This window comes from Drosophila persimilis, unplaced genomic scaffold (assembly GCF_003286085.1).
Source record: "Drosophila persimilis strain 14011-0111.01,24,50 unplaced genomic scaffold, DperRS2 tig00000697-arrow-arrow-pilon, whole genome shotgun sequence".
Lineage (NCBI taxonomy): Eukaryota > Metazoa > Arthropoda > Insecta > Diptera > Drosophilidae > Drosophila > Drosophila persimilis.
Window position 1 is genome coordinate 1,496,741 of NW_020825338.1, and position 11,641 is coordinate 1,508,381.

The 11,641-nt window shown below is 44.5% G+C and overlaps 6 non-coding genes across 6 annotated transcripts; all 6 read right to left on the reverse strand.

Moving 5' to 3' along the window:
- Window positions 1–5,237: 5,237 nt before the first annotated feature.
- LOC6603817 lies at window positions 5,238–5,356 on the reverse strand. The gene has a single exon (XR_048224.1). It is a non-coding gene; the product is annotated as a 5S ribosomal RNA (ribosomal RNA).
- A 523-nt stretch (window positions 5,357–5,879) lies between these two features.
- Window positions 5,880–5,998, reverse strand: LOC6604330. Its single transcript, XR_048269.1, has one exon. It is a non-coding gene; the product is annotated as a 5S ribosomal RNA (ribosomal RNA).
- A 738-nt stretch (window positions 5,999–6,736) lies between these two features.
- Window positions 6,737–6,855, reverse strand: LOC6604631. The gene has a single exon (XR_048290.1). It is a non-coding gene; the product is annotated as a 5S ribosomal RNA (ribosomal RNA).
- Window positions 6,856–10,241: 3,386 nt separating this feature from the next.
- Window positions 10,242–10,360, reverse strand: LOC6603816. Its single transcript, XR_048225.2, has one exon. It is a non-coding gene; the product is annotated as a 5S ribosomal RNA (ribosomal RNA).
- Window positions 10,361–10,684: 324 nt separating this feature from the next.
- On the reverse strand, window positions 10,685–10,803 carry LOC6604431. Its single transcript, XR_048278.2, has one exon. It is a non-coding gene; the product is annotated as a 5S ribosomal RNA (ribosomal RNA).
- Window positions 10,804–11,112: 309 nt separating this feature from the next.
- Window positions 11,113–11,231, reverse strand: LOC6604432. The gene has a single exon (XR_048279.1). It is a non-coding gene; the product is annotated as a 5S ribosomal RNA (ribosomal RNA).
- Between the last annotated feature and the right edge of the window lie 410 nt (window positions 11,232–11,641).

Genomic DNA, 11,641 nt, shown 5'->3' on the forward strand with positions numbered 1-11,641 from the left:
CCGAATTTTGGATAGCAAGGCGCGAGGTCCGGCATGGAGGTTTCTTTCATGATAATATCTTATCAGCGCAAAGGTAATGGAATGTCCCTTTGGCAGAATGAGCGGGTGCTGAGCGTCAAATCCTAGCGATGAGTTGCCAAGACGACCTCCAACTCTAAGTAGTCCAGACTGATCGATGAACGGGTTGAGCGAACTAATAGAACTGGATTTAATGACTTGACCATTGCGCCGAATCTCCTTTATGTCCATCCACAAATTTGCCAGCTGAATGTGTCGAATTAGAAGATGCGTTCCTTGCCGAATATCAGAAACGGTGAGTCCTGGATGCCTAAGACGATGTATAAATTTATGCATGTAGGCGAATGTGCGCTGCATGCGAAAGAATGAATTCGCAAATTTGCATCCGGACGTGAGATCGGCATGTGGAGACGTGATTAGCAATCCTCTCTTGCGAAGCTCCAAAGTTGCTATGTTGTTAGTAGGAGATACAGGCCACTTATCCTTGGAGCATAGCAAAAAGGATGGGCCGTGAAACCATAGCTCTGACTGGATAAGATGGTTGGGAAGCGAGCCTCTCGAGAGAATATCAGCAGGATTTAAAGATGTGGGAACATAGCGCCATTCCATGTCTGCCGTCAACTCCTGAATTGATGCCACTCGATTTGCCACGAAAACTTGAAATTTAGCTGGCTCGTCCCTAATCCAAGATAATGCTGTTGACGAATCCGACCAGCAATAGAACCGACCTGTAAAGATTCCCATGTCCTTTACATTTTGCATGATTTTTGCAAGCAAATGGGCTCCACTTAATTCCAGCTTAGGAATCGATATAGTCTTTAGCGGCGCCACTCGCGACTTTGAGCACAAAACGTGGCTCGAAGACTGGGCTTCCCTGGACACGACATACACGCAAGCGCCATATGCTTCTAAGCTGGCATCACAGAATCCGTGAACTTCTGTAGCCACACTAGAACGAAGAACCAAGCGAGGAAATGAGATCCGAGAAATGCTTGCCAAACTATTTCTCAAGTCCATCCAAGTTGAATGCAATGCTGAGGGTAGGCTTTCATCCCAATCCAAATTTTCTCTCCAAAGCTGCTGAAGGAAGATTTTGCACCTGACAATGACTGGATTTATCAATCCAAGAGGGTCGTAGAACCGCGCAATCGTAGATAAAACTGACCGCTTTGATGGCTTTGAGGTTGTGTCCAGTGCGGACAAGGGAAAAAGCAGCTGATCCGAAGCAGGGTCCCACGCTAAGCCGAGAGTTTTGGCTATGTCGCTTCCATCATTAAACTTTAGGAACTTCTCTATGTCATCTTCAGGGGTTCCCTCAAGTACTTCCTGGTGACTGGAGCACCATTTCCTAAGTCTAAAGTTACCACGGGACAGTAAAGCTGATGTTTGGTGCATCTTGTCCATGACCTGTGCGACCGAATTACCGCCCGAAATTAGGTCATCCACGTAAAACTCCTGCCGCAGAGCAGCTGAGCCAACCCTCGTCGATGGCCAGCTGGTGCATTGCGCGGACCGCTAAAAATGATGCAGCCCTCGTCCCGTATGTGACGGTGTCTAATGTGTAGACTTGAACCTCAGACTCGATGGAATCTCGCCATAGGATGCACTGATACAAATTGTCGGGTGGAGACACTCGTACGCAACGGTACATTTTACAAATGTCCCCAGTGAGAGCGACTGGATATGTTCGAAAGCGAATCAATATGTTAAACAATGAAGGCTGAATAACTGGGCCTGTCATCATCACATCATTTAGAGAATATCCAGTTGATGTAGCTGCGGATCCGTCGAAAACGACAAGGAGTTTTGTCGTCGTACTGTCCTCCTTTAGGACACAGTGATGAGGCAAGAAATATTTGCAGAGGCTACGGGAGGCTCCCTCATAAAGGCGGAATACCGCTCCTTGAGTGTAGGATTACGTTCCAGTTTTCGCTCCAGACTGATGAACCGTCGATAAGCCTGAGCATAAGATTCTCCTAAACGATCAGTATTGTTATTTAGCGGCAGACGAACTGCATACTCCCCGGATGGCAACCGTGAAAGGTGGCTTACGAAATGTGCTTCACAATCGTCTTCTTCTTTGGTATTCAACCCAGCCTCCACACAATTCTCGACTTCCCAAAACATACGAAGAGTTTTATCCAACCTTGCTTCCATCTCAGCTATCGAATCTGGACAATTGTGCGTGGCCAAAAGCGCCGAGCTTGATACCTTCTGTCCACCGCCAGATACGATCCACCCAAGCCGGGTCTTCTGCAGAAGAGGCAGTCCATCGGTGAGTTTGATTTGCCCTACGCAGAGGAGATCATAAAAAACGCTCGCACCAATGAGAAGATCAACCCGTTGAGGATTGAAAAATGCAGGAGCAGCGAACTGAATGTTAGATGGAATACGCCAATCGGATACATTTACTGCCATACTTGGTTGAGAATCGGTAATCGTGGGTGCGATGAGAGCAGTAAGCGTAGTTGTGTAAGCAGAGGTGCGAGAATGCATACAAATGCTTATGGTGGATCCCTCAGTAGAAACGCTGGTATCGCCCAGCCCAGACACAAGTGCAGACGATTGAGTTCTCCTAAGCTGAAGCTGCTGGGCGAACCTGGATGTGACGAGATGCAGCTGCGATCCTGAATCTAAGATGGCACGACAAGGAACTAAAACGCCAGACCGATTCTTCACGAGAGCTACGGCTGTAGCCAGAAGCACGACATCAGAGTGAAGACCTTGGGCAGCAAGAGAGGTAGACGAAGGTAGAGACGAGCTGCTAGCAGAATTTTGAGCAACGGGAAGAGTGTCCGGTTGAACGGCCAGATCGGGAGGAGTAATACCTGGGCAGCCTTGTGTTGTGGGCTGTATACTATCGAAGTGCAACAAACTATGATGCCTACCGCCGCATACTCGACATTTTCCACTATTGCATGCGCGGGTCCGGTGCCCCGGTTTTAGGCAATTGAAGCATAGGGAAAGCTTCTTCACTTCTTTGTGGCGCAGCAACGGTGAGAGATTTCCGAATATCTTGCACGAGTATATTCCATGGCCCGCTGAGTGGCAAAAGACGCATACAGACGGGTCGGCGGAAGAGTTGGAAGCTACAAACGTTTTCTTAACCTGCGTATAGGAATGGTTTTTTCCCACCTGTAGAGAACTCGAAGAATTCCTCTGCGGTAGGTATAGCATCCGACGATGTGTGCTCCTCCCATTTGGTTTGCGTCTTCGAATCCAACTTCTGCAGCAGCATGTTGATGACCATGAATCCTGAAATCTCCTCAGCAGTTCCCAATGTCTGCAACGCTCGCATGTGTAAATTGACTGCATCCGAAAACTCCCGAAGCCTTTTAGCAGAAGGCGAGTCTACCCTCTTTAGCCCAAGAATCTTCTTGATGTGTGCCTGGAAAACAAGTCTTTTGTTATTAAAGCGTTTATTAAGTATATCCAGAGCCGCACGATAATTTGCACTGGAGAGCTCCAACGATCGAACCGAATCCAAAGCCGCATCAGCGAGGCAAGAGCGAAGGTGCTGGAATTTCTCGATGTCACTGAGATCCGCATCCGCTTCAATCACCGATTTGAACATTGCCATAAAATCCGAGAACTCGACGTATCCACCAGAAAACTTCAGCACCTTCAGCTCAGGAAGTCGCTGCTTGTGAGCCATGATGATGGTACTATGTCCGGAATGGCTTGGCAGAGTCGTAGAATGGGCAGCGGCGTGTGACTGGCTTACTTCAACAGCAGCCAGCAACTCAGCTTTCAACGATATGAAAAGAGTATCGAAGATTTCGCGCAGCTCACTCCCAATCTCGTTTTGATCGAGAGCCTCCAATTCATTATGGGCCTTATTAAATTCCTCTCGAATTTCTGCCAACATATCAAGGCGCACCTCGACTTCCGCGGCGGTCAGCTTATCGATTTTATTCCCCGCAAAGGATTGGCCAAGCCTGTGCAATCGATCATATAATGACTGACATTTACGCCTATACAGACTCAGTCTGGAATCAGCCACCACAATATTTCCGCCCGCGCCTGTATTCGGATCGTTGTCCATGTTAACCGTTGTGCAATTCGACACAGCAACGGAAAATGAAATACCGCTTAAGCGACGATGTATAGACGCGAGAGCGAGAATGCAAGACACGGAAAGTCAAGAACCGCGGCTGCAGCTGCGCTGAGAATGAGAGATTCGACGCTTAAAGTACCGGAATTTGTCTATAAATATTCCAGCCGCACTCTCACTGAATTTGCACTTTAAACTGTTTTTAATGTGCACACAAATGTATTTGTTGGTAGTTTACCCAACAACACAATATTGTATAATTAATAAGTTTTTTAACGGAACGCGATTAAGAAATGGTTTTATATCACGTCGGGGGGTCACCATTGTTTGAGATGCCAAGCTTTTTTGGCACCTATGTGTTTCAAAAATGAAAAGAGATTTTGGGTTAAACTTTATAATTCGTATTTAATCTTGGTGGCTTAGCAGAAGCCGATTGCTTGCTATTGCCAGATAAAATTTATGCGAGATCGATATGCAACCAATGCGCAGAGGGGTTAGCATAGAACTAAACTATAGACGACGGCGTTAGATCAAAGTGATTGCCGAAGTGGCGGCGGCAGAGAGCCCCTTTAGCGGGAGAGCGCAGCAGCTCTGCAGAAAGTCAACGCTTTACAACATAGGCGGTTCTCTCTGCTCATACAATAATAATGTTAAAGTTACGGTTATTATTCAGCGGCTGGCCCGAACAATAATAATACGATCAAATTCAGATTCTGCAGTCTAAAAGATATGGTCATTCTTTAAGAGTCTGCGTTTTTGGCTTTCTCATATCTTAAAAGTTGTAGATGCCACAGATTTTCCTTCTTTTTGGGGGCGGAAGTGGGCGTGACGAATTTTTAAAATATATTTTTGTAGCAGTGACATATCACAGAAGTCTGGATCCAAAACATCGTTGCTCTAGCTCTTATAGTCTTTAAGCACTACGCACTAATAGGGACGGACAGACGGACGGACGGACAGACAGACAGACATGGCTCAATCGACTCGGCACTTGATGCTGATCAAGAATATATATACTTTATGGGGTCGAAAACGATTCCTTCTGGACGTTACACACATCCATTTTTACCACAATTCTAATATACCCCAATACTCATTTTGAGTATCGGGTATAAAAAAGAAACGAAAATACGGCAAAAGGTAAAAGGCAAAAAGTTGGTGACGAAGCCAACAACACGCGGTGTTCCCAAGCGGTCCCCCATCTAAGTACTAACCGCGCCCGACGCTGCTTAATTTCGGTGATCGGACGAGAACCGATGTATTCAGCGTAGTATGGTCGTTGGCGAAAGCCTGGGAGCTGAACGTTGGTTTCCTTTGTGTTCTGCCTTCGACTGACCAAAACTAGCAATAAGATGGGTTTTAGTTCAAACGACTAGACTAGGATCTGCTGGCAGGGATTGGATGTGGTATGGGGTGCCTGTATTTATGCATTTATTTAGAAAGAGAAAACGGACGAGAACCGATGTATTCAGCGTAGTATGGTCGTTGGCGAAAGCCTGGGAGCTGAACGTTGGTTTCCTTGGTGTTCTGCCTTCGACTGACCAAAACTAACAATAGAATGTGTTTTTAGTTCAAACGACTAGACTAGGATCTGCTGGCAGGGATTGGATGTGGTATGGGGTGCCTGTATTTATGCATTTATTTAGAAAAAGAAAACCAAATGCCGTTCCCTTTCGAACAATAGTAATATACATTTTAATTGTATCCATGTCCCTTGGGCAAAATATAATTCAAGGAAAATAAAAACGAAAAATGAAAAACGAAACGAAAATACGGCAAAAGGTAAAAGGCAAAAAGTTGGTGACGAAGCCAACAACACGCGGTGTTCCCAAGCGGTCCCCCATCTAAGTACTAACCGCGCCCGACGCTGCTTAATTTCGGTGATCGGACGAGAACCGATGTATTCAGCGTAGTATGGTCGTTGGCGAAAGCCTGGGAGCTGAACGTTGGTTTCCTTGGTGTTCTGCCTTCGACTGACCAAAACTAACAATAGAATGTGTTTTTAGTTCAAACGACTAGACTAGGATCTGCTGGCAGGGATTGGATGTGGTATGGGGTGCCTGTATTTATGCATTTATTTAGAAAGAGAAAATCGGACGAGAACCGATGTATTCAGCGTAGTATGGTCGTTGGCGAAAGCCTGGGAGCTGAACGTTGGTTTCCTTTGTGTTCTGCCTTCGACTGACCAAAACTAGCAATAAGATGGGTTTTAGTTCAAACGACTAGACTAGGATCTGCTGGCAGGGATTGGATGTGGTATGGGGTGCCTGTATTTATGCATTTATTTAGAAAGAGAAAACGGACGAGAACCGATGTATTCAGCGTAGTATGGTCGTTGGCGAAAGCCTGGGAGCTGAACGTTGGTTTCCTTGGTGTTCTGCCTTCGACTGACCAAAACTAACAATAGAATGTGTTTTTAGTTCAAACGACTAGACTAGGATCTGCTGGCAGGGATTGGATGTGGTATGGGGTGCCTGTATTTATGCATTTATTTAGAAAAAGAAAACCAAATGCCGTTCCCTTTCGAACAATAGTAATATACATTTTAATTGTATCCATGTCCCTTGGGCAAAATATAATTCAAGGAAAATAAAAACGAAAAAAGAAAAATAAAAAAAGAAACGAAAATACGGCAAAAGGTAAAAGGCAAAAAGTTGGTGACGAAGCCAACAACACGCGGTGTTCCCAAGCGGTCCCCCATCTAAGTACTAACCGCGCCCGACGCTGCTTAATTTCGGTGATCGGACGAGAACCGATGTATTCAGCGTAGTATGGTCGTTGGCGAAAGCCTGGGAGCTGAACGTTGGTTTTCCTTTGTGTTCTGCCTTCGACTGACCAAATCTAACAATAAGATGGGTTTTAGTTCAAACGACTAGACTAGGATCTGCTGGCAGGGATTGGATGTGGTATGGAGTGCCTGTATTTATGCATTTATTTAGAAAGAGAAAACCAAATGCCGTTCCCCTTCGAACAATAGTAATATAAATTTTAATAGTATCCATGTCCCTTGGCCAAAATATAATTCAAGGAAAATAAAAACGAAAAATGAAAAATAAACGAGGGAGAACGTTGTGAGTTGCTGCGGACACCGCAACTCTACGGTTATACCCGATACTAAGTCAGTATGGCTCTCCTCCGGCAGACGCCGCTAATATTTAACGACACGACAAAGAGTGCGTGCGAGAGAGACAGAAAATCAGTCTGAGCGTGACGCCGGGCGCTGCGTAGCCACTGCAAATTTTGGCTATAAAAATTATCTGATCTGATCCAGATTCAGCAATCTAATAGATATGGTCATTATCTATGATTCTGCGTTTTTAGTTTTCTCGAATCTGCAATATTGTGGATGCAACAGATTTTCGTCCTTTGTGGGGGCGGAAGGGGGTGGGGCGAAATTTTGAGATATTCGTTTTATAGTGAGATCTAACAGGAGTACGGACACTAAATTTGGTTACTCTAGCCTTAATACTCTCTGAGATTTGTGAATATCCCCAGATTTGCATCCTTTGCGGGGGCGGAAGGGGGTGTGGCGAAATTTTGAAACAAACTCGTCTCGGTCCGATATATTAGGAGTGTGGATACCAAATTTGGTTGCTCTAGCTTTTATAGTCTCTGAGATCTAGGCGCTAATGTTTTACTCTAAGCAAAGCCGCCTATGCTACGTGTGTGTTAGAGAGAGACAGGGCGAGAAAAAATGAAATTGTTTTCTTGATGCTGGCTATAATAATAATACGATCCAATTCAGATTCTGCAGTATAAAAGATATGGTCATTCTCTACGATTCTGCGTTTTTGGTTTTCTCGTATCTTTAAAATTGTGGATGCCACAGATTTTCGCCTTTTGAGGGGGCGGAAGTGGGCGGGGCAAGGTTTTGAAATATTTTTGTAGCAGTGACATATCACAGAAGTCTGGATCCAAAACATCGTTGCTCTAGCTCTTATAGTCTTTGAGCATTAGGCGCTGAAGGGGACGGACAGACGGACAGACGGACAGACGGACGGACGGACAGACAGACAGGGCTCAATCGACTCGGCTATTGATGCTGATCAAGAATATATATACTTTATAGGGTCGGAAACGATTCCTTCTGGACGTTACACACATCCACTTTCACCACAAATCTAATATACCCCAATACTCATTTTGAGTATCGGGTATAAAAATACCAATTATTAAATAATTTGCAAGACCCAAATCTATATAAGAAAGTCCTTTGGATTCACAGTGGAAAAAAGGTTCCATTTTTTTGCATAGTGATATCGGGCGACGACAACAACAAAAACTTGTTTATACAATAGAGGGATCTCTGTAAATATATTTCGCCCGCTTTTCCAGCCCTACTTGTTGGCTCGAAAAATAGCTAAAAGTTCCCGCGAAATTCAAATCATTTTCAGAAAGACCCTTCTAAAAGAAAAAGAGATACTACATCGAAAGAAAAGAACCACATTTTCTGTGCATATACGATTTTTCTTAGTCCGGCAACAGCAAATGGATCATCAAATTCAATCAGATATCCAAAATCTCGAAACGACAGAATCCATTAACCAAATTGACAAATTAAGGTAACTGGAATCTTTGCAAAAGCCAATGATGAGGTGTGTGTGTTTTTGTGGATGTGTCCCATGGATGAGCAAACTTATGAACTATACTCAACGCAATGAGTGTTCTAATAGTGTTCCATTGACAACTTTTAATTGAGCGGGCTTTGATTGAATTTCCGCATCAACCGCTGCTCAGGCAGCCAGCGCCTGTCATTGTTTTTCCTTTGCCAAGATCTTTGGCTTAATGGGCACTTGACAAGTGCCGGGACCAACTATTATGTAAAACTTTTAAATGGCGTTTGTTGAACCCCAGGAAAACGGAGAGCGGGAGAAGCCCCTTTGTCAATTGTTCAGTGACCTTTTCTTGGCGGAGAGAAGGAGAGCGGAGAAAAAGTTTTGCGGCCTGCCGCCACATTGCCTTCCAATTCGCACCTAGGAAAGAAAAAAAAACCTCAAGTTCAGGGGAAAACAACCAGGAGTGGGACTTCAGCCTGCTTTATGAGTCGCTGCCTCGACTGAAAAGAAGAGCAAAACTTTCTCGATGTTAAAGCAAACAGAGATACACTAAAGATACAGCTCAGGGAAACGAGGGATGGACGGACTCCACCAGCTTCCGTAGCTCAGCCCCCATTAAAGGCAAATAAAAACGATGGGGAACGTTGTGAGTTGTAAAAATTGATTTCTTGCTTTTGGCTACAAAAATGATCCGATCTGATCCAGATTCGGCAAACCGGATAGATATGGTCATTGTCTATGATTCTGCGTTTTTAGTTTACTCGATTTTGCAATATTGTGGATGCAACAGATTTTCGTCTTTTGTGTGGGCGGAAGGGGGTGGGGCGACATTTTGAGATATACGTTTTATAGTGAGATCTAACAGGAGTGCGGATACCAAATTTGGTTACTCTAGCCTTAATAGTCTCTGAGATTTATGAATATCCCCAGATCTGCATCCTTTGCGGGGGCGGAAGGGGGTGTGGCGAAATTTTGAAACAAACTCGTCTCGGTCCGATATATTAGGAGTGTGGATACCAAATTTGGTTGCTCTAGCTTTTATAGTCTCTGAGATCTAGGCGCTAATGTTTTACTCTAAGCAAAGCCGCCTATGCTACGTGTGTGTTAGAGAGAGACAGGGCGAGAAAAAATGAAATTGTTTTCTTGATGCTGGCTATAATAATAATACGATCCAATTCAGATTCCGCAGTCTAAAAGATATCGTCTTTCTCTACGATTCTGCGTTTTTGGTTTTCTCGTATCTTTAAAATTGTGGATGCCACAGATTTTCGCCCTTTGTGGGGGCGGAAGTGGGCGGGGCAAAGTTGGATCCAAAACATCGTTGCTCTAGCTCTTATAGTCTTTGAGCATTAGGCGCTGAAGGGGACGGACAGACGGACAGACGGACGGACGGACAGACGGACAGACGGACAGACAGACATGGCTCAATCGACTCGGCTATTGATGCTGATCAAGAATATATATACTTTATGGGGTCGGAAACGATTCCTTCTGGACGTTACACACATACACTTTTACCACAAATCTAATATACCCCAATACTCATTTTGAGTATCGGGTATAAAAAGAAACGAAAATACGGCAAAAGGTAAAAGGCAAAAAGTTGGTGACGAAGCCAACAACACGCGGTGTTCCCAAGCGGTCCCCCATCTAAGTACTAACCGCGCCCGACGCTGCTTAATTTCGGTGATCGGACGAGAACCGATGTATTCAGCGTAGTATGGTCGTTGGCGAAAGCCTGGGAGCTGAACGTTGGTTTTCCTTTGTGTTCTGCCTTCGACTGACCAAAACTAGCAATAAGATGGGTTTTAGTTCAAACGACTAGACTAGGATCTGCTGGCAGGGATTGGATGTGGTATGGGGTGCCTGTATTTATGCATTTATTTAGAAAAGGAAAACCAAATGCCGTTCCCTTTCGAACAATAGTAATATACATTTTAATTGTATCCATGTCCCTTGGGCAAAATATAATTCAAGGAAAATAAAAACGAAAAAAGAAAAATGAAAAACGAAACGAAAATACGGCAAAAGGTAAAAGGCAAAAAGTTGGTGACGAAGCCAACAACACGCGGTGTTCCCAAGCGGTCCCCCATCTAAGTACTAACCGCGCCCGACGCTGCTTAATGTCGGTGATCGGACGAGAACCGATGTATTCAGCGTAGTATGGTCGTTGGCGAAAGCCTGGGAGCTGAACGTTGGTTTCCTTTGTGTTCTGCCTTCGACTGACCAAAACTAACAATAAGATGGGTTTTAGTTCAAACGACTAGACTAGGATCTGCTGGCAGGGATTGGATGTGGTATGGGGTGCCTGTATTTATGCATTTATTTAGAAAAGGAAAACCAAATGCCGTTCCCCTTCGAACAATAGTAATATAAATTTTAATAGTATCCATGTCCCTTGGCCAAAATATAATTCAAGGAAAATAAAAACGAAAAAGGAAAAACGAAACGAAAATACGGCAAAAGGCAAAAAGTTGGTGACGAAGCCAACAACACGCGGTGTTCCCAAGCGGTCCCCCATCTAAGTACTAACCGCGCCCGACGCTGCTTAATTTCGGTGATCGGACGAGAACCGATGTATTCAGCGTAGTATGGTCGTTGGCGAAAGCCTGGGAGCTGAACGTTGGTTTCCTTTGTGTTCTGCCTTCGACTGACCAAAACTAGCAATAAGATGGGTTTTAGTTCAAACGACTAGACTAGGATCTGCTGGCAGGGATTGGATGTGGTATGGGGTGCCTGTATTTATGCATTTATTTAGAAAAGGAAAACCAAATGCCGTTCCCCTTCGAACAATAGTAATATAAATTTTAATAGTATCCATGTCCCTTGGCCAAAATATAATTCAAGGAAAATAAAAACGAAAAAAGAAAAATAAAAAAAGAAAAATGAAAAACGAAACGAAAATACGGCAAAAGGCAAAAAGTTGGTGACGAAGCCAACAACACGCGGTGTTCCCAAGCGGTCCCCCATCTAAGTACTAACCGCGCCCGACGCTGCTTAATTTCGGTGATCG